This window comes from Sus scrofa, chromosome 13 (assembly GCF_054392235.1).
Source record: "Sus scrofa isolate SSC_HxYL_T2T_F1_AM1 chromosome 13, Sscrofa_HxYL_maternal_Yorkshire_Landrace_v2.0, whole genome shotgun sequence".
Taxonomy (NCBI): domain Eukaryota; kingdom Metazoa; phylum Chordata; class Mammalia; order Artiodactyla; family Suidae; genus Sus; species Sus scrofa.
In genome coordinates, this window is record NC_139395.1 from 105,001,669 (window position 1) to 105,027,794 (window position 26,126).

Below are 26,126 nucleotides of genomic sequence, written 5' to 3' on the forward strand. Positions count from 1 at the left end.
TAAAAATGCTTGTGATAGATAGGAATATTCCAAGATAGACAGGAATATTGAGCTACTACCTCTCTACCTAGAGCAGTTATTTTAATGAAGAGGAAGAGCCAGATTGCCTCTAAAGCTTTTATATAAACCTGAACAACATGTCTCCTGGGTTCTCCAATCCACTTTGCCAGCCTCAACTATGCATTTAATCTTGTGGCCTCTTGTGCCTTCCCAGCGGATGGGCAAAATTCTGGCTGTAACTCTAGTGCTGAACATTTATGAACTGGATAGAATTATTCATCCATGGATTAATTTTTCCCCAAAGCAATAATCCATAGACTAAAAACATATGGGTGAGTCATGCCTATACGAGTGAATATACTTATGTATTAAATTTATATTTATCATATTTATCATGTTGGAACACATATAGTAGGCATCTATCTCAAATGAATACACATAAATGGATGAAAAAACCAATGTCTCTTTTGTTTCATCTCCCTTTGCCTGTTTTCATCCTTGAGACACAGACCTTGGCTTCAAGTTCCTATAGCAGAGAAACGTTTTTGGTTCTCAAAACTGCAAGGACTCAGGCATGGGAAAGACCTAGAGAGTGAGTCTTCCCTTCAACTTATCATTTCTCTAAAGATACACAGGCTAGGGAGAGAGCAAAAAGAAGAGAACTGGAGAAGACGTGAAGGGAGATAAACTAAACCCTAGTGCTACATGAGAGGGAGTTACCAAGGGCTGTTCTTTGCTCTAGGATGGAGCCCTGGGCAAAAGGTGAAGAGAAGGGTGACAAATTACCAGATGAGACCATAGGCTCTGAGAGTAGAGAGCATCTGTACTCCTTTGCCCCTCCAACCCCATTCAAAGGCTGGGGAGTCAGCAAGAACCAAGGTCCCTTGGTATCCCTGGATGTGCTGGAGAGAGTGCTAGGTTCATGGCCCAAGGGAGCCTGTGACCTGGGCAGCATGGGGACCCCAGAATGGCTTTTGAGAGTTGAACCTGGAGAGCCTGGCAGCCTCCCTGTGGGAACAATGGAGCACCAGACAAGAATGAGGACACCTCATTTATTGGGTGGTTATCCATCACTGGATGGATAATGACCCAGACCACCTGCCCCCTCTCCCCCAGTGCCTGGGCTCTTCCTCAACCACTTAGACAGAAGGGAGGAGGAAACCCCCTTAATTGAGACGGTTTCAACATAAGACATACTAAGTTTATTACTAGGAGAGTAGACAAAGTCATATATTTTACGCCACTGAGTTTGTGGCCTGAAATATATGTCAATAATAAATTGATAATAGATAGATAGATGTAGAATATAATATTTTATACATTTAAACTATGTGTTTTTTTCTATTTTAGGTTTCTAGTTTGGAAATTTGCTGAGGTTGTAGACAATTAGGGGTGTGGACTTTTCTATTCTATTTATGATGGAAGCTCGAGAGACTAAATAGCAATTATTGCAGTGGTTACAAAAAGTAAACGAAAAAGAATTGTGTTTGTGGTATAAGATAGATGGTAGATAGACAGACAGATAGATAGATAGATAGATAGATAGATAGATAGATAGATAGGAATATTCTAAGATAGACAGGAATATTGAGCTACTACCTCTCTACCTAGAGCAGTTATTTTAATGAAGAGGAAGAGCTAGATTGCCTCTAAAGCTTTTATATAAACCTGAACAACATGTCTCCTGGGTTCTCCAATCCACTTTGCCAGCCTCAACTATGCATTTAATCTTGTGGCCTCTTGTGCCTTCCCAGCGGATGGGCAAAATTCTGGCTGTAACTCTAGTGCTGAATTGGGTTTTCTGAAACAATTAGGTTGTGCGAGATGCATGTCTTAGTTTGGCCCAGCAAGGCTTTCTCTCCATTAACGACAAGGCATGAATAAATCAAACACCCTTACTGAAAGTTTTAAGACAAAGCACAGATCTTGGGCTTCCATTTTCAGGAAGAAGGAAATGACTACATTTATTTATTAACTAATGAGGGGAAAAAAAAGAGAAAAATGTTTCTGGTTTCTCTTCATGAATCACTTAAACCAAAAAAGAGGTAAATTTGTGAACAGGAACCCAGTTAGAGATTCTCATTATGAGAGAGGTGAAATAGTGGAGCATCTGAAAACAACCACCCTAGAGTCAGATGGCATGGGTTCAAATCCCACCCAGCTCTGCCTCAGTTTGGCCTCTGAACCTCAGAGTTCTGCATTATAAAGTGGGGTTTAATGACAGTACTTACCTTACAGGATTGCTGTAAGGATTAAATGAGTTATCTATAAAGAACCTAAATTAGTAAGCACTATGTATGTTGTTTGTTACTGGTATTTATTTTAAAAGATTGAAATATTGGGTGTGACCACCAGTTTACTCTTCACTATGTAGGCAGAACTGGAGGAAACAATCTGGAAATCAATATAAGACATTCAGATTAGGCATAAAGAAGAAGTTGGAAAGTTTTTGTTGTTGTTTTTTAAGTTCTGGAAGAGTATACAAAGAAGTCACAAGGGCTTAAAAATAGATGCCTCTAAAAGGAGGGTAGTTAGTTACTCATTTGATCATGATCATTTTGGTGTAACTTTGTTATCCTAGAAGCATCTCAAATGACTGCCAATTGTCATGATCTAGATGGACTAGAATTTTATTTACCTGTCATGAGCTCTTCTGCCTTTACATTAGCGATGCCACTGGTAATGATGGGGAATTGTTCATTGTTTTCTGAAGGTACACTTGCCCTGGTGGTGGACCAACTGCATAGTAAATACGTAGAGAAGAGACTGTTACCAGGAGATTGTTAAAGTTGTCTTCATATTGCAGATGATGAAGATTTACAAAGAGCATTTCAACATGCATTGTGACCATTCAGGAAGATTTTCCATATGAGTTAATGCTAAAGAACAAAATAGAAAGTGTCTTAAAGTTTTCCTAAACCTAGTTGTGTGTCTTTATACATGCTCCCCAGTTGTTTGAAAAAAAAAAGTCAAGAAGACAGAGTACAGAACAATTAAAATAAAAAATTTAAAACTAGGTTCCTGGGACTGTGAGCTGCTACTGGTTTGCCAAAAACAAAACCAGGAACCATCAACAATCTGTGGTCAGTTAATCTTTTGGCCACAACTAAATCAAAGGATACCTTGAGGCAAGGGGAGTAAAGTGTTCTGCATCTTGGGGTCTGGGTGGTTTTATGGGTGACTCTTCCCGAAAGATCAACATATTGACAAACAAACAAAATCAGGCAGTCTGCAAGAGTTATATTTGACCCCAGTGTTGTCATCATAAAAATAGTAATACAGCATTCAGACTATATTCAATGCAAATCATAGAGTTGAAAGGACCTTAACAATCTCAAGGTCCAACCTTTCCCCCCCATTTTACAGATGGCAAAACTAAGGCTCCAAGAGCATAAGAGTTTATCCAAGGTGTAACACCTTGCTGGTGGCAGAACCGAGATAGGAACACAGAGGCCCTACCTAGCCCTCCAAATTCATTTCATACTGCTGTCCCTCTCCCTCATTACACTCCAAGAAAAGTTACCTCCATTCTCTTCTACCAGGCTGGGCTTGGCCCCACTGCAGGCCTTAGTACTTGCCACTTCCTCTATCTCTTCCCCATACCTTCTGGTGGTTCTTCCTTCTATCAAGTGTCACTTCAATTTTGACGTTTATTCCCTAATTATTCCCTGATAACCCACCAGTCACTGTCTACTTATTGTATCCCCCTGTTTGATATCTGAAATTATCTTCTTTATTATTTCTTTTTCCCAGGTAACCTTCAGGAGAGTTGGAGCCTTACCTGTCTTGTTCATTGCTGCATTTCCTACTTCAAGGATGGTGTCTGGTATAGCGTAGATGCCCAATGAACACTGTTGACTGTAAAAAGGAAGAAAAAACTTTTTAAGAGTCACTCTGTTCATCTGGCTCTACTGATAACATTATGCTGCAACTTTTACTTTATATACCATAAATCATAGCTACTACTTACTGAGGATGTGTTATATTTTCAAATGTTATGTTATGCCTTTTTCAAATCTTATTTCATTTAGTCTTTGCAACAACCCTAGGTAGTAGGTGTAATTACTTTTGTTTTACTGATGCAAAAGCTGAGGCTCAGAGGATTTAAGTGGCTCAAACAAGTGGCAAAGCAGAATTCAAACCCGTGCTTGTCTGACTTGAAAGTAATCACATGTAAAGTAAGCATACTTGTAACATGCTTTATTTATAATATCTGTTCTCAAGTGTTCAATATCAGGGCCATATCAGTAAATAGGATTACGGAACACTTACCAGATTGTGAGAGCTCAGAATGGGTTTTAATTTCACATTAAAAATGAAGCAGTCAGTTGAAAGTACAGAGATGTTTATAATTGCATTGATCTTTGAGTGTTCAAGTAAGCTTTGACATTCTCATTTGTTTAGGTTTTGATTCGTTTGTTGTGTCTGTCAGGACTCAGGACAGGAAAGGAGAAATTGTTTCTGTGGGGAGCTGATCATGAGCTAGCCTTATGCTCTGCAGACTGCTGGGGCACTACAGAGCAATGCGATGCAGTAAAAAATATAAAGCTGGATTTTAAAATATGACATTGATAAGAGGAAAGAATACGACTTGTACATTAAACATTAAAAGGGAAAGGCAAAATATTTTTCCTCAGCAGTTTTACAATGGGATTATGGGAGAAGAGAGTAGAGTGTGAAATTTTAATGGAATGTTGTAGCTTTTAGGAGGAAAAACAAATGAAGAAATCTGCCTGGAAGGAAAGAAGGATATGCTGAATGGGACTGGAGATTCATCAAAGAGGAGTAGTTTTAAGTTTAAACAGACAGGAGGCTGGATTAGATAATTTCATCTGCCAGAATTCTGGGGTTCCACTGAGCCTGGAGAGGCTGTATGTGTTTCAAAGTCAATGGGTAGACACAGGGCTCTGGTAGCAAAGGACTTATTTATGCTACCAGATTTTCCAGTGACAGAACTGGGAAGGATGGCAGATTTTTCAAGCAGGTACACAGAGCATCTGCACCTCAGGTGATGGATCAGTCATGCAGCTTGCAGAAATAGCATAAACATAATGAGCTATTCCCAGGATTGCCTGAGCTGTTATTAAGGGTCAGAGGAAGGCTTAGCTGTGGGCATGTCAGGCTGAAATCTGATGTGGCCTAGCAATAAAGTGGGTGAGATGAAGCCCAGATTAGGGCACAGCACACAGGGATGGGCAGTGGGCCGCAAGGGGGATATAGAGGCTCATGAATCCAGATGCCTGCAAAGAAGGAAGGGAGTCCATGTGAGCCTCTGGGGAACTTAAAACAGGAAAACTACTTTTTGCCCACATTTAGGGGCTCAATCCCATCCTCTCCTGGTTAGAGTTCATCTTCGCATGGGCATCCAAGAAAAAAACGCAAACAGCTGACCTCCTGGAGAAGCCTTTAGTGGAAAAACAGAGATCTTGTTCATCACCAGTGTTTTCCTTTATCAAGGGCTGGAGCTGGAAGTAGGCAGCTAACTGGAAAGGACCAAAAGGGGGATGGTTTGGAACAGACTGGGACGGTTTATGTCTATGCTAAGTTGTTAGAGTAACTGAAGCTGTGGAACCATCCCTTGCCTTGCCATTGCCTCTCACTGTGGCTGGCTCTGAAGCTGTTTTATAGGAAAAAGCTCTTTAGGAGAAGTAAGAAGAAGGAACCAGACAGATGTTTACCTCAAAGCTAAGTTCCAGTGGAGTTCTCTGGAGGCTCAGTGGGTTAAGGATCCAGCATTATCACTGCTGTAGCTCTGGTTTCTTGGTCTGGGAACTTCTGCACACTGTATGGCACGGCCTAAAAAATGAACAAACACAAAGCCCAAACCCCTAAGTTCTAGTTTAAATGGGCAAGCAGTTGAGGCACTGGTTTGGGATCAGTGACCTACACTGGGTTCAGAAGCCTGAGTGTCAGGAGGCATAAAGGAGGAGCTCCACCTTGAAAGTTATGGCAAGGCAAAGGACAAGACTTCAGAAGATCAGTCAGAATAACACTTATGACCAGGCTTGTCATATTTAGCAAGGTGGTCCCACGGTGGGAAAAGAACTGGGTCTACCTACGGTTTGGATGGGGTTGGCCCTGACTGACTTAATCCAGTGACTGGTTCCTGGGCACATAACCCAATTTGAGACAATAAGAAATAAGATGCTTGGAAGTTCCTATCGTGGCTCAGTGGTTAACAAATCCTACTAGGAACCTTGAGGTTGCGGGTTCCATCCCTGGCCTTGCCCAGTGGGTTAAGGATCCGGCATTGCTGTGAGCTGTGGTGTAGGTTGCAGATGCGGCTTGGATCCTGCGTTGCTGAGGCTCTGGTGTAGGCCGGCGTCTACAGCTCCAATTCGATCCCTAGCCTGAGAACCTCCATATGCCACAGGAGTGGCCCAAGAGATGGCAAAAAGACAAAAAAAAAAAAAAAAAAGGAAATAAGATGCTTGCTAGGGCTTCTGGGAAAGAAACATTTCCTTTCCTCTTTGGTAATTTTATTCCTGGACAGAGTTCTACAGTTGCTGTAGCCATGGTGCAGAAGGTATGGGGCCAGGTGGGCTGCAGCTCATGTTATATGTAGCCTAAAGATGACACCCATGTTATGGCAAGGCAAGAATGAGGACTTGGTGTACTGTCTGAACTACTGGGTCAAACCTGACCTGATACACCAACTGCCCCTGGATTTCAGACACCTGAATAATTCCATTATTATTATTACTACTATCACTATTACTATTAAGCCAATTTGAGTGGCATTTTGTTTTTATTCATCAACATATTTATCAACAATCTTTTTTTTTTTTTTTTTTTTTTTTTTTTTTTTTTTTTGGTTGCACCTGTGGCATGCACAAGTCCCAGACCAGGGACTGAACTCAAGCCCCAGCAGTGCCAATGCCAGATCCTTAAGCTGCTGCACCATGAGGGACTCCTCAACAATCTTAACTGAAGCATTAGGGAGGGGTGAAGATAGCAAAGTCTACAGGAAGGCTTATGATGGGCTACAAAGGCTTCTCTTTTTAGGAATCAAGACTTTCAGAAAATAAATCCTCCTGGTTTCTCTAGGGATGATGTTTTTGAATATTACTTGATGTTTCTGAATATTGTCTGCCAGGTGAGGGCTTCTCTTTGGAAGCAGTAGAGCCCATACCAAAAACTGAACACAAGCTCTGCAAGGCCAGTAATGGTGTCCAGAGGGTGAATGATGAGAATGCCATCACTTTGTATTTGATTTGCTTTTTGAACTTTCCTAAAAGGGTGGGAGGTGGGTCAAATGTCCTGTACTTTAATAAACATTTCATTGAATTCATCTGTGAGGTTGGAGAAAACTCACAAAATTGGCCCTTCCAGATTGTTCTCTAACTCATGAGAAAGTAAAACAGCTCCAAATACCACAAGCTGGCTGAGTGTGGGTGGTGCCAGAAGAAGGCACAGAAGCATTCTGATAGAAGGCCCCCCAGTGTAAGTAAACTTTCCAGAAGAAATGTGCTCCTGGGACAAGGATCTATCCTACAGCCTCAGCCAGTCCATAGGGGCTAGAACCATTCCCTGAGGCTGATCCTCCAAAGCACTCTTTGGTTGGGGCTCAAAAAGACATTCACTCATCTCAAGAAAAAAAAAATCACCTGCACAGGAAAGCTGCACAGGTAGGCAGTCACTTTCAGTGGCCTGATGTCACCAACAGAGGGAAGCTCCCCAGTACTGCTATTCCCTTCCTGTTGCTTTTATTTTCTCCAATGTTAAAATGCAAATGCTGAATGACATGTGAGCATATGTCCTAAATTATATTGGTTATCTCTTAAGAGGAAGTAATTCCCCAAACTCTTTCCTGAGAGCAAGTCTGAGCTTTTGAAGAGGGGAGAGAGCATGAATGTGCTCATCAAACTGGCTGTGGAAAGAGACCAGGAGGAGAGAATAAACTAGTTTTTGAGAAGCTTCTATGAGCTGGGCTTTTTGATGGACCCTTCATGTACATCTAGTGTTTCAAAAAGAGAGTGCTGAGAAAGCTAGTCCTACAAAGAAAATCTCTAAACTTTTTTCTTCAGCTTTTTCTCAAGTGAATTTTGAAAAAAATCATGTATCCTTTTATACACTTTTAAGTTATCTAAAATTCTTCATTATAAGTTCAAAGATATTTTTATTACTAGTAGAAAATATTAAATATTTTATAACATGAAAGCAGTTGAGGATTGATTATAATTGGTATACATTTTTCATAATTTGACTTGATAAAATACATTTTAACTACTTTATTGCATGAAGAGTGTCATATCTGAAGGAAGTGATGTGAAATTTTTACCTATGAGTTTTATTTGATATATCTCAAGACATTTGATGGTCTCAGAAAATATTCCAGTCACAAGCTGAAAAATATATATCATAGGAGTTCCCGTCGTGGCGCAGTGGTTAACAAATCCGACTAGGACCATGAGGTTGCGGGTTCGATCCCTGCCCTTGCTCAGTGGGTTAAGGATCCGGCATTGCTGTGAGCTGTGGTGTAGGTTGCAGACGCGGCTCGGATCCCGCATTGCTGTGGTTCTGGCGTAGGCCGGTGGCTACAGCTCCGATTCGACCCCTAGCCTGGGGTTCTGCGGGAGCGGCCCAAGAAATGGCAAAAAGACAAAAAGACGAAAAAAAAATATATATATCATAAATCTGTATCATTTCAGCTATTCTAAATTCAGAGCATCACAACATGTACCAAACACCACATTTAATTCAAAGCTTCAGGATTAAAAACAATCCAGATAAGACAGGGACCCTACAGGTTTCATGATTTAACATTAAAGGAACAGGCAATACAAGGTTCTTGCACTCCAGGACAAGGCACTATGGTAAGATTTGGGGTGAGGCGCAAAGCTTCAGGATTAAAAACAATCCAGATAAGACAGGGACCCTACAGGTTTCATGATTTAACATTAAAGGAACAGGCAATACAGGGTTCTTGCACTCCAGGGCAAGGCACCATGGTAAGATTTGGGGTGAGGCGCAAAGCCTCTCTCACAAAGGGGACAAAGCCACAATATTGGGACTGTAGTCTTATTCTTAGGTGGATCGTTTTTATAAAAGAATGCATATGGAATCAAATTGAAATAGATTCCTTTTAAACTATCTGTATCTGTGTTTCTTGGAAATACTTCATGTGCCCTGAGGTACACATATACTCCAGCATCAAGGCAACTCTTGTATACTGTTCCGTGAAAATAGGGTTCCAAGGTTAAGTTAATTTGGGAAAGGCATGTCAGATTCCCTTACTGATTCTTAAAGGCTCTGAGAAGGCCTGCAGTAAAGAAACACATCCTTGTTTAACAGTTTTCAAAATGTAATTATTTATCTTTATTTAATACCTGTTAGCATTACCATAAAAACTTTTGGAAGAGTGTTATTATTGGCATTCTAAGATAAAGAAATTGGGGTTAAGTCACTTGCTTTAGGCCAGTGGTCTAAAACTCTTTCTGTGAAGAGTCTGGTAGTAAAGGTTTTATTTTTAGAGCCCTATGGTCTCTGTTGTGGCTGCTCAATGTGGCTGTTGCAGCTGCAAAATCAGCCACAGACAATTCATCAATGAATGAGCCAGGTGTAGGTTCCAATAATCCTCTATTTATAAAGTCGGGTGGTAGGCTGGATTTGGCCCATAGGCCACATATAGTGTGACAACCCTTGCTCTAGGCTATGTATCTAAAGTGATTTTAAGCCAGGTCTGATGATTTTTCTATGTCAATCCTGCCCCATATCACTCTGATGAGGTATCATGGGGATCCTAAATGGAAGGCGAGGCATAGGATACAAACCTCATCTCCTGGAGCATTTTGCCAAGGGCTAGCCCTTTCTAGTTTATTTATTTTTATTTTTTGCTTTTTAGGGTTGCATTAGCGGCATATGGAAGTTCCCAGGCTAGGGGGTCCAACCCGAGCTATAGCTGCCAGCCTACCCCAGAGCCACTGCAACCCTAGATCCGAGCTGCATCTGCAACCTACACCACAGCTCAGGGCAACACCAGATTCTTAACCCCCTGAGCGAGGCCAGGGATCGAACCTGCAACCTCACTGTTCCTAATTGGATTCATTTCTGCTGTGCCACGACAGGAACTCACCCTTTCCAGTTTAGTTGGTTCAAAGGCCAATGAGGTCTCTCCCTCAGTGATACAGTTTGCCTTCTGCCACCTCCACACATCCTTAATAAGCAATCAGTAGGGATCTCAAAGCCCAAAGAGAAAATATCCCCCACAGGCCTCAGCTGCCAAGTACAAAGCAAAGTATACAAATAACCCTATAGGACAAATCAACACCTTGGCAGTCTTGACCTCAATGGACCCATGTGGACAAATTCTTTCTTGTCCTTGAGTGAAGAGCTTCTGAATAGTACCAGTAATGAGATTGGCTATTTCTGTTTTAGTTCTTCAAAGCTTTCAGGATGCTAAAAAGTATTCATAGTTTTTGCCTGCTGCCAAGGTAAAGGTATTCACCTGAGAAAGGAACTGCCCCATTTAAAGCCACAACCCCTTGTAGGACCAACCTCGGGAAGAGACCAAGGGGGTTCATTTTGGGACAGGCTCAAATGATGGTCATTATTTCTTGGGCAGAGATTGCTCCCTGAAAAAGGAAGTCATCTGGGAGAGCTGAAAAATGCTGAACAGTGTTCAGCAGGCCCTAATCATGGAGGCCCTTTACAAAGGCCTTCATTACATAGTTAACCTCCTTAACAATGGAAAGAACTATTTTCATTTTTCTAAGAATGGCAGGCAGGGGTCACATCATAAAAGCCTGGAGATGTCATGCTAAGGGAGTCAGATTGGATACTGCAGAGAACTGTTCTAGGAGGGGAGTGACTCCCTCAAATATACATTAAGAGAGTCCTTTCTGGTGTCAAGATGAATGGGAGGAAGGTGGGAGGATTTTACAATAGTCTAGGAGAAAAATGATGGGGATTTGATTTTAGGCTGTGACTGCAGGAGATGGGGAAGAGGGAGTAGGTTCAAAAGAGAGAAGCCAAAGCTGACTCGTATTGCTATTTAAATTGTAGGTTGAAATAAATATATTGAAAATCAGCAAAGTTGATTTGAGAGTTAAATGTTAAAACCAAACAAGACATTCCTTGGAAGGAGTGGGAAAAGATTACAGATCATAATGAAATGCAGGATTAAGCTAAGCAGCATCAGCTAGGGGGAATGGGGATCATAGGACAAAAGTACCCACTCTTTGATATGGATAACTGAGGTTTTCTCAATACTGTGAGCAAATGCAGCTTCCAGTCTCCCCCTCCATCTCCAAACATACTGGCTCTCTGGGCTCTTTCTGTATGGAAATTCTGGAGCTGCCTTAGCATTCTAGAAACTGATGCATGGTTTTTGCAGGAAACATGGTACTCTTGAAAATGACACTGGTTTCTTGCTAACCTATACATTAAATAATCCTTCTGCTTTATAAACATCACCTCAAACATGGAGTAATATCTAGATGGGTTACTTCTTGAAGCAAAGAACAAAAAAATTATCTTTTACAAGGTAGAGTGTCATTTACAAAGGAACATCAAAAAAAAAAAAGCATTCCTACCTTAGTTGTGACAGACTGTTTCCAAAATAGCAGCTGAGACAATGGTCTTAACGATGGAAATTCCTGTCGAAAGGCAAATGTCTTTTTGCCCTCTTAAAGCCTGCCAGGACATAAGAGCCTGTGTCATAGGTTAGTGCCATCCAGCACCTAGGGGCCAGGGACTTCTGGTAATTGTTGAAACTTCACCCATTTTCTCCCAGGCATATCAGGCCTTGGCAGGCCATGGCTGGCGCCACTCTGCTTTCTTTGAACCCTCTCTTCTCTTGCTCTGGCTAGTTCATTAGCTGCCAGCAGGCTGCAGCCTCGTTTCCCCATTGCAGTCACCCAATACTGCTTTGGGCTTTGTTCCTGAAGCACTTGGACTTGGTGGCAAAATCAGATCCAAGTCAATGTTATTAGAGACTGCAGAAGCAGCCTGTTCTTGGATTTTAGATGTTCCTCCGCATTTGGCTTTTCTTTCTCTGCCTTCTTCCTAGAGATCTTCCTGACCTGCTCTCAGGCTTTGACTTCTAATCTAGGCATTGTATGCCTAGCATAAACTGGACCGTCTGTGGGGACTCTAAGATGTGAAGGGCCTCATCCCTACCCTGAAGGACTAGACAAATCAGCTGGAGAGGGAGAAATATACATTTAACAACCTATCTTTTTCTGTCTTTTTAGGGCTGCACTCGCAGCACATGGAAGTTCTCAGGTTAGGGGTTGAATTGAAACTGGAACTGCAGCCACCAGCCTATGCCACAGCCACAGCCATGGCAACACTGGATCTTAGCCACATCTGTGACCTACACCATAGCTTGTGACAGTGCCTGAGCGAGGCTAGGGATCCAACCATCATCTTCATGGATACAAGTCAGGTTCTTAACCTGTTGAATTACAATGGGAACTCCTAACAATCCCTCTTAAGGCACATAATTCTTTGTCCTCTAGTCTCACAGAAAGGCCTCTCCTGGTGCCTGTGTGGGTATAAGGGCCAATTCAAAGATATGATGTGGGAAAAAATAAAATGTTGTTTCTTGGGGGTCAGAGACTTCTGTTTACATTTTTGGGAAAAATGTAGACCATATACTGGGAGAATACTTTTTACTATGGTTAGTGAGATTCATTTTTATGTCATGCAAATGTCAGCCTTGGCTTTTTTGAGTTTTTAAATTTTGGGGTGGCTAGATTTTAAGACCATAAATTGAACCTCCAGTTAACTAGGTAAATGCTGGTGAGGGATGGAAAAGATGTCTAATTTCAGTGTAAACTGGAAAAACATGGTCCAAATAAATCCTATTGATTTTTATTTTCCTGTCCCTCCCCTGCAAGGTAACACAAGAGAGAAACTAGCTAAAAAGATGAACAGAACTCCCAAGGGAGCTTCTAGTTCTTTTGTTTTTTTTCTTTTTCTTTTTCTTTTTTTTTTTGTCTTCTGTCCTTTTAGGGCCACACCCGTGGCATATGGAGGTCCCCAGGCTAGCGGTCTAATCAGGGCTATTGCTGCCAGCCTACACCACAGCCACAGCAACGCAGGATTTGAGTGGTGTCTGCAACCTATACCACAGCTCACGGCAATGCTGGATCCTTAACCCACTGAGCGAGGCCAGGGATTGAACCCGCAACCTCATGGTTCCTAGTTGGATTCGTTTCTGCTGCGCCATGATGGGAACTCATCTTTTCTTTTTCTTCATCCACTCATCTTTCCACCTTGAAAAAATTATATTTAAGACCCTAGTGAAACTCGGCCACAAAGCATTCTGCTCAAACCTTTTGTCCTGTAAGAGAGAAAAAAAAGCCATTCCAAAGAGCTGATCTCACTTTTTTGTTGGAGGCTTCTGAGCTCTGTCCAAAGAACATTCTGCTAATTAGTCAGACAGCCGGTGAGTTAGGGCTGCTTGGTTTTTAAGGGAATATGCATCGTACAAAGTGTAAGCATCTTTGACAGTTGGGATTTCTGCTTCAGTTTGCTGACACTGAGTTCCTCTCTGGTGTGATCAAAAAAGTTCAGCCCTTCTGTGGTTCCAAGCACCACTGTGTGTGGGATGGAAGAGGAAACTTCCTAGGCAACAAGTCTGGGCTAAACTGCAGGGCTGAGTAGTGGGAAAATGGGCTTTACCCTTATAGACACTGAGGAGTGAATCAGAATTTCTTGGCTCATTTATTCTAATCATTCGGGCTGGGTTGGCTCATTGCCCTTGGTCATGTTTAACTCTTCCTTTGTCCTTATATGACCTGTCGTGTAACAGTGAACCACAGCATAGGGCTTTAGAATCAAATAAACATGAGTTCCAATCAGGAGTTTTCCTGCTTACTTTGGGCAAGATTCCGAATCTCTGTCTGTAAGCCTCAATTTCTTCTATAAAATGGGGACATGATCACATACAGGGTTACAGTGAAGGTGAACCACAATAAACTATAATGAGTAGCTGGCCCACTGCCTAATCCATTATAGGTGCTCAAGAGATTATTTTCCTTCCCGGTCTTGGCTTTGCCACTAATAGCTAGGAAACTTTTAGCAAGTCATTTAAATGTTTTTGGCCTCAGTCTTCCTTATTATTAAATTGGGTAGGAGGAGAACGCAATACTAATACTTGCTAACTGGAATTTTCTGAGGTGTCTAGACACAGGTGACTGTGGCTAAAGGTGATGACCACCATGTGAGACCTGACCAATGGCTCAGGAATTGACTTCATAGCCATTACCCTTGTGGGATTGAAGTGTGTCTGGGTTATGTTTGAGAGGTCAGGGTGTGTGTCTTCCTAGAGGTGGGACAAGCCTGCAGGCATACTCCTTGCAGGCAGGCATTCTAAAGGCAAATAGTAAATTGCTTTTCCTTTGGGAAGTGTGGTTAATTTTTATGTCAACTTGGCTGGGCCACAGGATACCCAGACATTATTCTAAGGTGTCAGAGAAGGTGTTTCTGGATGAGATTAACATTTGAATGGGTGAAATGAGTAAAACAGATCACCCTGCCTAATTGTGATGGGCCACATTCCATCAGTGGAAGGCCTGAACAGAACAAAAAGGCCAGCCCTCATGGGAGTAAGAGGTAATTCCTCCTGCCTGACTGCCTCTGAGCTGGGACTTTGGTCTTTTTCTGCCTTTGGACTTGAGCTGGAACATCGGTTCTTCCTGGGTCTTGTGATTCCTACTGCTTTCAGACTGGAATTCACTCCATGTGCTCTTCTGAGTCTCCAGCTTGCAAATCTTGGGACTTCTCAGCCTCCATAACCACATGAGCCAATTCTTTATAATAAGTCTATCATCTGCCTACACCTATCTATCTATCTATCCATCCACCCACCCATCCATCCATCCATCCATCCATCCATCCATCCATCCATCCATCCATCCATCTATCCTTCTGGTCTGGTTCTCTGGAGAACCCTGACACAGAAAGTCTTTTGTTACTTTTTCCTCTCTCACTGCTTCTGTCTTAATCCAGAGGCCTCTCATCCCAGAATATAAACAGCAAAAAAACTGATCTTTTTGCTTTCAGCCCTCTTTCTAAAATACCACTTACCTTTTGCTACTCAGAAACTCAATGGCCCTATCACCTAGATAAACTGAAGACTCCTTGGTCTGATATACAAGGCCCTCCTCTCTGGCCCACTTTATCTTACTTCCAACCTTTCCCCTCACAAATTCTCCACTCATCTGCTAAAGTCTCATCACTAATTTCCAAAGTCAATGTGCATATTCTCAACGCCCAGCCTTGGTCCATGCCTTTACTTTGGCCCAACATGCCTTTCCCTTCAGCCCATCATAAACATACCCTCTTTTTGCCACAAGGTTGTTATAGCAGTTGTATCCCATGGCAACTTGGTCTGGAAAACACATGCCTGATTTTCTGAGCTTAAGAATGGTTATAAGAAGTGAAGCAGGGAGGAGAAGCAGATTTGACAGGGAAATGATTTGGTAAATCTTGGAGATGTCAAATTTGTGGCAATGGCATTTGGGGGCATTCTCCTTTCAAAATTATATAGGATCAATGAGAGAAATGTTCAGGGGAAATATTTCTTAAAGCTTTTTGTCTGATGGACACCTGACAATCTTCTTATACTCTAATTTTAAAAGTAGAAATAGTTTTTTTTCCAGTTAGAAAGATTAAGTATAAAAAGAATAAAAGGTAAAATTTTAAAAGACTAGAAAAAGATGTAAAGAAATAACAGTTACCTCTATTTCTAATACTCCAAAATTACTGCTGATATTTTAATGTATATGTCTCCTGGACTTTAAAAGGGCATTTTAATTTTTTTTAAAAAGGGAATTATTTATGTATACTTTTTTTTTTTTTTTTTTTTTTTTTTTTTTTTTTTGTCTTTTTGCCATTTCTTGGGCCGCTCCCGCAGCATATGGAGGTTCCCAGGCTAGGGGTTGAATCAGAGCTGTAGCCGATGGCCTACGCCAGAGCCACAGCAATGCGGGATCCGAGCCATGTCTGCAACCTACACTGCAGCTCACGGCAACGTCGGATCCTTAACCCACTGAGCAAGGCCAGGGATGGAACCCGCAACCTCATGGCTCCTAGTTGGATTAACCACTGAGCCACAACAGGACACTCCTTATGTATACTTTTTATACATTATACTCAACAATATATTATGAATGGCTTCCAAATAAAAAATATAAGTCTAAATAATAATCTCTAATGACCATTTGAAGGTAGACTAAAATGTATTTAATTAATCATGTTTTGATGACATTTAGCTTACTTCAATTTTACAGTTCTGTAAACAACCCCATAGTATACCTCTAATTATTCTCTTAAAAGAAATACCTCAGGGAGCTTTACTGTGGTGCAGTGGATTAAGGATCCAGTGTTGAGGGGAGGAGGCAAGATGGCAGAAGAGTAGGGGGACATGCTCGCCCTCTCCCACTAACACAACAGAAAAACACATCTACACGTAAAACAACTCATACAGAACAGCCACTGAATGCTTGCAGAAGAACTTAAACCTCCAAAAATGGCAAGAATCTCTTGACATAATATGGTAAAACAAGAGAAAAGAGGAGAGAGAGAGAAGGGGAATCAGGACTGGACAGGCACTCCTGAGAGGGAAGTGTGAAGGAGAAAGGGAGCTCACACCCTGGAAAGTCACCTAACCGATGGAAAGATCAACCAAGTTGGAGGGATCTTTAGATACCGGGAAAAGTGCAGCAGCAGGTCTGAGATCTGAAAAGCAGTGAGAGTCTATCAGATCATTTGAACCACTGGCACAGACACCAAAGACTGAGATGCTCGGGTGGGGGCTGGGAACCAAGACCTAGGCTCCAGAGGTTAGTCCCTGGGAGTGGGCTGGGGTTGGCGGTATGGAGACAGCCTAAGGGACTAGGAAGCAGTGTGTTGCAGGCGGAGGGAGCAATATGCTAAGGGCTGGGGAGTGGAAAGCCACAACAGAGGGAACCTGGGAGAAGGTCTGGACCCACAGGAGAGACAAGGTGCCAGTGTTGGGGTGAGGAGGAGGGGTGGGCCGCCATAGAATACTCCTTGCTCTCCAGTGTGTGTGCTTACCTGCCAGCTAGCAGAGAGCAGAGCTTCAGCTCATCCCCCCTCCCCCCCACCCCGTGCATGCCTGGCCAGAAGCAACCTGCCATCCCAGCAGACTGGCCCCACCACCCATGGGAAGCCAACCACCACAGCAGCTTTCCCTGCCTGGCCTGACTGCACACAGGAAGCATCCCACTCCTGCTGAGCAAGCCAGCCAGCACCGCCCACCCTAGGTAAGTGCTCCTTTGCCTCTGAGTGACCCAGCTAGGCCTGCCTGCCCTGGGGAAGTGCCCCACTGCCATAGAGCAGGCTGGTCAGCATCACCCACCCTGGGGAAGTGCTCCTTTGCCTCTGAGTGACCCGGCTAGCCCTGCCAGCTCTAGGGAAGTGCCCCACTGCTGCAGAGCAGGCTGCCCAGCATCACCGCCCTTGGGGAGCCCAGGGCAAGCCCTGCCCAGCTCCAGGGAACACACCTCCACCATGGTGCACACCAACCCGCCCATCCTCAGGAAGTGCCCTCCGTCATGGAGCAAGCTGACCAGCACCACCTGCCTCCTTGCCCGGCCACAGAAAGTGCACCTCCACCATAGTGCACACTTGTCAGTCCTGCCCAGCTTCGGGAAGAGCCCTCCACCACAGAGTGACCCTGCTAGCCCCACCCATCCTCTGGAAGCACCCCACTCCCTTGGAGCAAGCCGGCCAGCACCACCCACCCTTGGGAAGAGCTCCTGGCCCAGGAGTGCCAGGTCAAGCCCTGCCTGGCCACGGGAAGAGCACCTCCACCAAAGTGTGCATCTGCCAGTCCCACCCGCCCTCAGGAAATGCCCCACTGCCTCAAAGCAGGCCAGCCAACACTGCCCACCCTTGGGAAGCACTCTGCAACAACACCAGGGCAAACCCTTCCTGGCCATGGGGAGTGTACCTTCACCACAAAAAAGAAAACAAGCAAGATGAAGAAGCTCAGAAAACACTCCCAGTTAAAGCAACAGGAGAACTCACCTGAAGCAGTAGACAATGAAACAGACCTCTGCAGTCTGACAGACTTGGAGTTCAAAGGGACATAGTGAAAATACTGAAGGAATTAAGAGAAGATATAAACAGTAATGTAGAATCCCTCAGAAAGGAACTAGAAAACATAAGAAGGAGCCAAGAAAAACTAGAAAATTAATTTGCAGAGATACAAACTGAGTTAAGGGCAGTAAAAACCAGAATGAATAATGCAGAGGAACAAATTAGTGATGTGGAAGATAGAATAATGGAAATCTCCCAATCAGGACAGCAAACACAAAACCAAATGAAAAAACATGAAAGCAATAAAAGAGACCTATGGGATAATATAAAATGGGCCAATCTGCACATAATAAGAATTCCAGAAGAAGAAGAAAAAGAAAGGGGATTGAAAATATATTTGAAGAAATTATCACTGGAAATTTTCCAAATCTAATGGATACTGATTTCAAGATGCAGGAATCACAGAGGATCCCAAACAAGTTGAACTCAAATAGACCCACACCAAGACATATTATAATAAAAATGGCAAAAGTTAATGATAAAGAGAGGATCCTGAAGGCAGCAAGAGAAAAGCAAAGTGTCACTTATAAGGGAACCCCCATAAGGCTATTAGCTGATTTCTCTACAGAAACTCTACAGGCCAGGAGGGAATGGCAAAAGATATTTAAAGCTCTGAAAGGAAAAAATATGCAAACTAGAATGCTCTATCCAGTAAGAATATCATTTAAAATAGAAGGGGAAATAAAAAATTTCTCCAACAAATGAAAGCTAAAAGAATACAGCAATACAAAACCCATTCTAAAAGAAATACTGAAAGGGCTTCTCTAAATTAAAAAAAAAAAATTAGAGGAAGAACTAGGATGGAAGAAACCATAATCAGAGAGCAGTCACTTAAATAAGCCAGCATACAGATCTAATCATGAAGATGTTTAAAATAAAAAAAAAAAAAGACATCAAAATCATAAAATGTGGGCAAGGGAAGTAAGGAAATAAATTCTTTTTTTTTCTTAATTTTAGTATAGTAATGAAGTGTTTGGACCTATAGGACTATCAGGCTACAACACACAATTATAGGAAGGGATTAACATACTTAAAAAACAGGGAAACCATGAATCAAAACTGAACATTATATTCACAAAAAATGAAAAGTACTCAAGCTGAAAATAAATGGAGGTTATCCAACCAAAAAAAAAAAAAAAAAAAAAAGAAAAAAAAAGAAAAAAAAAAAGAAAGAAAGAATGGAGAATCATAGAATTAACTGGAAAACAAGGAGTAAAATGGCAATAAATAAACATCTATCAATTATCGCCTTAAATGTCAATGGACTGAATGCTCCAATCAAAAGACACAGAGTGGCTGATTGGATAAAAAAGAAAAACTTCAATCTGCTGCCTACAAGAAACTCACCTTAGGACAAAGGACACATATAGACTGAAAGTGAGGGGGTGGGAAAAGATATTTCATGCCAATGGACAAGACAGGAAAGCAGGAGTTACTTATATCAGACAAAATAGACTTTAAAATGAAGGCCATAAAGAAAGACAAAGAAGGACACTATTTAATGGTTAAAGGATCCATTCAAGAAGAGGATATTACAATCGTCAACATATATGCCCCCAATATAGGAGCACCCAGATACATACAACAAATACTAACAGACATAAAAGGAGAAATTGATAGGAATACAATCATAGCAGGAGACTAACACCCCACTCACATCAATGGTCAGATCCTCTAGACAGAAAACCAATCAAATAACAGAGATCCTAAAGGAAACAATAGAAAATTTAGATTTAGTTGACATTTTCAGGACATTACATCCAAAAAATCAGAATACACATTCTTCTCAAGTGCACATGGAACATTCTCAAGAATTGATCACATATTGGGGCACAAAGCTAACCTCAACAAATTTAAGCATATAGAAATTATTTCGAGTATCTTCTTTGACCACAATGGCATGAAACTAGAAATCAACCACAGGAGAAGAAATGAGAAAAAACCTATTACATGGAGACTAAATAACATGCTACTAAAAAACCAATGGGTCAATGAGGAAATCAAGAAAGAAATTAAAAAATACCTCGAGACAAATGATAATCAAAATCTATGGAACACCACAAAAGCAGTGCTCAGAGGGAAGTTCATGGCAATACAGGCTTTCCTCAAAAAAGAAGAAAGACCTCAAATCGACGACTTAACCCACCACCTAAATGAATTAGAAAAAGAAGAATAAAAAAAACCCTAAAGTCAGCAGGAGGAAGGAAATCATAAAGATCAAAGAGGAAATCAATAAAATACAGATTCAAAAAAACAATAGAAAAAAATCAATAAAACCAAGAGCTGGTTCTTTGAAAAGGTAAGCAAAATTGACAAACTTCTGGCTAGACTCACCAAGAAGAGGAGAGAAAGAACTCAAATAAACAAAATAAGAAATGAAAAGCAGAAATCACAACGGATACTGCAGAAATACAAAAAACCATGCGAGAATACTATAACAATTATACGCCAACGAATTTGACAATCTGGAAGAAATGGACAACTTTCTAGAGTCTTACAGCCTGCCAAAACTGAATCAAGAAGAAATAGACCAACTGAACAGACCCGTCACTAGAAATGAAATTGAATACATCATAAAAACACTCCCAACAAATAAAAGTCCAGGACCAGATGGCTTCATAGGTGAATTCTACCAAACATACAAAGAGGAACTGGTACCCACGCTCCTTAAATTTTTTCAAAAGGTTGAAGAAAAAAGAACACTCCCAAAAACATTCTATCATGCCACCATCACCCTAATTCCAAAACCAGACAAAGATACCACCAAAAAAGCAAACTATAGGCCAATATCTGTGATGAATATAGACATAAAAATTCTCAACAAAATTTTAGCCAACTGAATCCAACAACATATCAAAAAGATCATACACCATGACCAGGTAGGGTTCATCCCAGGTTCACAAGGATGGTTCAACATACTCAAATCAATCAACGTCATACATCACATTAACAAAAGAAAAGTCAAAAATCATATGATCATCTCAATAGACTCAGAAAAAGCATTTGACAAAGTCCAACATCCATTTATGATAAAAACTCTCACCAAAGTGGGTATAGAGGGAACATTCCTTAACATAAAGCAATTTATGACAAACCTACAGCAAATATAATACTCAATGGAGAAAAGTTGAAAACCTTTCCACTAAAATCTGGAATAAGACAGGGATGCCCACTCTTACCACTGCTATTCAACATAGTTTTGGAAGTCCTAGCCACAGCAACCAGACAAACAAAAGAAATAAAAGGCATCCATATAGGAAGAGAAGAGCTAAAACTGTCACTGTATGTAGATGACATGATACTATACATAGAAAACCCTAAGGACTCAACCCCAAAACTACTTGAACTGATCAACAAATTCAGCAAAGTAGCAGGATATAAGATTAACATTTGGAAATCAGTCGCATTTCTGTATACTAATAATGAAACTTTAGAAAAGGAATACAAAAACACAATACCTTTTAAAATTGCACCCCCAAAAAATCAAATACCTGGGAATAAACCTGACCGAGGGTGCAAAAGACCTATACACTGAGAACTATAAACATTAATCAAGGAAATTAAAGAAGATGTTAAGAAATGCAAAGATATTCCATGTTCCTGGATTGGAAAATTAATATTGTAAAAAAGGCCATACTATCCAAAGCAATCTTCAGTGCAATCCCTATCAAATTACCCATGACATTTTTCACAGAATTAGAACAAACAATCCAAAAATTTATGTGGAACAACAAAAGACCCAGAATTGCCAAAGCAATCCTGAGAAACAAAAACCAAGCAGGAGACATAACCCTCCCAGACCTCAAGCAATATTACAAAGCCATGGTCATTAAGAAAGTGTGGTACTGGCACCAAAAGAGACATACAGACCAATGGAATAGAATAGAGAACCCAGAAATAAACCCTGACACCTATGGTCAATTAATCTTTGACAAAGGAGGCAAGAGCATAAAATGGGAAAAAGAAAGTCTATTCAGCAAGAATTGCTGGGAAAACTAGACAGCTGCATGTAAAGCAATGAAACTAGAACACACCTTCAAACCATGCACAAACATAAACTCAAAATGGCTGAAAGACTTAAATATAAGACAAGAAACCATCAAACTCCTGGAAAAGAACATAGGCAAAACATTCTCTGACATCAACCTTATGAATATTTTCTCAGGTCAGTCTCCCAAAGCAATAGAAATAACAGAAAAATTAAATCATGGGACCTAATCAAACTGACAAGCTTTTGGCACAGCAAAGGAAACCAAAAAGAAAACAAAAAGACAACTTACAGAATGGGAGAAAATAGTTTCAAATGATGCAAATGACAAGGGCTTAGTCTCTAGAATATACAAGCAACTTAGACAACACAACAGCAAAAAAGCCAATAACCCAATGGAAAAATGGGCAAGAGACCTGAATAGACATTTCTCCAAGGAAGATATACAGATGGCCAACAAGCACATGAAGAAATGCTCAAGATCCCTGATTATTAGAGAAATGCAAATCAAAACTACCATGAGATACCACCTCACACCAGTCAGAATGGCCATCATTAATAAGTCCACAAATAACAAGTGCTGGAGGGGTTGTGAAGAAAAGGGAACCCTCCTTTTCTGCACTGTTGGTGGGAATGTAAGCTGGTACAGCCACTATTGAGAAAAGTATGGAGGTACCTTAGAAATCTATACACAGAATTACCATATGATCCAGCAATCCCACTCTTGGGCATATATCCAGACAAAACTTTCCTTCAAAAAGACACATGCACCTGTATATTCATTGCAGCTCTATTCACAATAGCCAAGAGCTGGAAACAACCCAAATGTCCATTAACAGACGACTGGATTAAGATGTGGTATATACACACAATGGAATACTACTCAGCCATAAAAAAGAACAAAATAATGCCATCTGCAGCAACATGGATGGAATTAGAGACTCTCACACTGAATGAAGTAAGTCAGAAAGAGAAAGACAAATACCATATGATATTACTCATATCTGGTATCTAATATACAGCACAAATGAACCTTTCCACAGAAAAGAAAGTCATGGACTTGGAGAATAGACTTGTGGTTGCCTGGGGAGAGGGGGAGGGAGTGGGAGCTTGGGGTTAACAGATGCTAATTATTGCTTTTGGAATGGATTAACAATGAGATCCTGCTATGTAGCACTGAGAACTATGTCTCGATACTTACAACACAGCACGACAATGGGAGAAAAAATTATGTATACATATATGTGTAACTGGGTCCCCATGCTGTACAGTGGAAAAACAAAGTGTGTTAGGGGAAACAACAATAAAAAATAAATTAAAAAAAAAAAGGACCCAGTGTTGTCACTGCTGTGGCTTGGGTTGCTGCTGTGGTGCGGGTTTGACCCCTGGCCCAGGAACTTCTGAATGCTGTAGGTGCGGCCAGAAGTGGTTTCCTCAGGTACAACCACTATGGAAAACAGTATGGAGGTTCCTCAGAAGACTAAATATAGAACTATCATATGAACCAGCAATCCTACTCCTGGGCTTATATATGGACAAAAGTTTCACTGAAAAAGATACATGTACCCATTATGTTTACTGCAGCACTATTCACAATAGCCAAGGCATGAAACAACCTAAATGTCCATTGACAGATGACTGGATTAAGCAGATGTGGTGCATATACACAATGGAATACTACTCAAACATAAAAAAGAACAAAATAATGCCATTTGCAGCAACTTGGATGGAACTAGAGACTCTCATACTAAGTGAAGTAAGAAAGAGAAAGACAAATACCATATGATATCATTATCTCCAGAATCTAGTACATGGCACAAATGAACCTATCTACAGAACAGAAACAGACTCACGGACATAGAGAATGGACTTGTGGCTGCCGAAGAAGAAGAGAAGGAGTGGGATGGACTGGGAGTTTGAGGTTGGTAGATGCAAACTATTACATTTAGAATGGTTAAGGAATGAGGTCCTGCTGTACAGCACAGGCAACTATATCCAATCACTTGTGATAGAACATGATAGAGGATATTATGAGAAAAAGATTGGACATATAAGTGGGTCACTTTGCTGTACAGCAGAAATTGACAGAACATTGTAAATCAACTATAATAAAAAATAAAAACATTCCTCGGTGTGTGACACAGCTGGGTTTGGAAAACTGTATTGATTTTTAGAGACAAAAATGTCAGGTGTTCATTGTGAAAACAGAAGAAAATAGAGAGATAAGCAAAATGATACAATAACTCACGATCCCAGCCCCCTGAGATAAACTATAGCTAGGTTTCCATAGCAGTCCATCCTGGAGTTGACAGAACACTTATTAGAGTATTCTGATCATTTCCTTCTATTTTCCTATTTGCCCAAGTGGTTGAAATTATATCTGATACTTATGGATGTCTTTATATTTTACACCTTATTACTATTTTTCTTTCGAGCTTATATATTAGGAGTCTCAGCAAAATCAAGATCAATTCTGACATAATACATTACAAATGTATCAAGAGAGGAAAGCCATACATCTACTGCTCTCCGTCTTATCACCTATATATTTAAAAATAATATTTTTTTTAGCTTCAGGCTCCTGCCTTGGGAACTGGATATAATACCACAATGCTGTGGCACCTTCCTCTAGACATACAGAATTCAGCATGCTGGGATCATGTATTAGGAACTTCCCATCTGCCCACATCATTGGCCTTTTGAGGGAACAACACTTCTCTCTGGATTATTCCATGTCTTTGTTCTCCTTCAATGCCTCTTCATCACCCAGGACTGTGTGCCTGATGAGAACCCTGAGTTTAAAATACCCCTCTTCCTCTTCTTTAGATTTCACTCTGCACAGCACAGTATCTGGGTTATAGTAGTTACTGAAATAATCAAGTGTTAAGTCAAATTATCCTCCAGAATAGTAAGAGTAGGATGAGAGAAAGAGGGACAGATTTTCCTGGGCCTTTAGGTACTTTTGCCTTCTTGGGACCTTTCCTCCACTTAAAAAAGATTTAAAATTATATCTTACAATTGCATTGGTATAAAAACTAACTTAATCCAGGCTGGCTGGGTTTATTATTACATATTAACTATTATTTTATTCCTTCTTCTAATTGTAAGAGAAACAGAACCTTTTTGTAGGCACTGTGCCTGATGGATAAGCTGCCCCAGTCAGTTTTGAAAGTTAAGGGCAAAGCGATGTGGCTGTACTGGGAAATTCTCCCTTTGGGATTGGCCAGGTTTTTACTCTCATGCTATTTGTAGAGCATTTGCTACAGTCCAAGGAGTGTGCTATGTGTTTACCCTTATGTAACCACCACACCAGTCCTCTGGTTAATTACAACAATTATTTCTCATTTTACAGAAAAAGTATGCAAGGTATAACAGGAAAAAATTAAAGCCAAACTCATAGTTAATAAATGGTGGGACTGGAATTTCATTCATTGCACAAATGTTTCTTGAGCATATGCTGTGTTCCCGGCACCATTCCAGACACTGGGGAACAGCAGTATGCAAACCAAAGTCCCTGCCCTTATGAAGCTTCATCCTCAGTCTGATTCCAAAGCCTATGTGCTTAACTCCTATGCCTCAGGTCAAGTTTGCAGGCTTCTCTATTCTGTGGACTGTGGTTTTATAAGTGGTGAGAAACTCTACATCATGTGGACGGACAGTCAAAATCCTGGCCAGAATTTCACCTGACTCTCTGCATCTGCATCGGAAATTAAGCCACCATTACTCATCCCTGTGGGCTCAAAGGCTTTTCCACCCAAAGGTGCTTTCCCCCTTTCTCCACTCGCCCTGCCCTGCCTCAACAAAGACCAGGATGCCTCATCATTGCCATCTTAGCCTTCCATGATTGTCTGAATCACCAGTGCTTCCACAGATGCACACCTGGTCTGCCTTTGGGAACACAATGATCTCTCTTCCCTCCATGTCTTTGAACTGGCCACTTACTGCTTTTGACTGGGCCTTTTCCCTCTTTCCACCCAAATAATTCTGGTCGCCACTATCACACAGTTCAGGCATCACCTCTCCCTGGACAGATTCCATAACTGTCAGGATCCAGCATGAGGGA

At 41.2% G+C, this 26,126-nt stretch overlaps 1 long non-coding RNA gene across 5 annotated transcripts in view; it reads right to left on the reverse strand.

Annotated features, from left to right (window-relative positions):
• LOC102163150 (uncharacterized) overlaps positions 1–26,126 on the reverse strand; it is a 99,370-nt gene that overhangs the window by 1,113 nt on the left and 72,131 nt on the right. For 4 of the 5 annotated variants that reach the window (XR_014824187.1, XR_014824186.1, XR_014824188.1 and 1 more), the window contains 3 exons: positions 5,679–5,796; positions 3,782–3,858; positions 2,639–2,739 (listed from right to left, as the gene is read on the reverse strand). This is a non-coding gene — a long non-coding RNA (uncharacterized LOC102163150). Of the gene's footprint in view, positions 1–2,638; positions 2,740–3,781; positions 3,859–5,678; positions 5,797–11,534; positions 11,656–26,126 lie in introns of those variants that run through there. The other variant, XR_014824185.1, reaches the window with a different exon arrangement.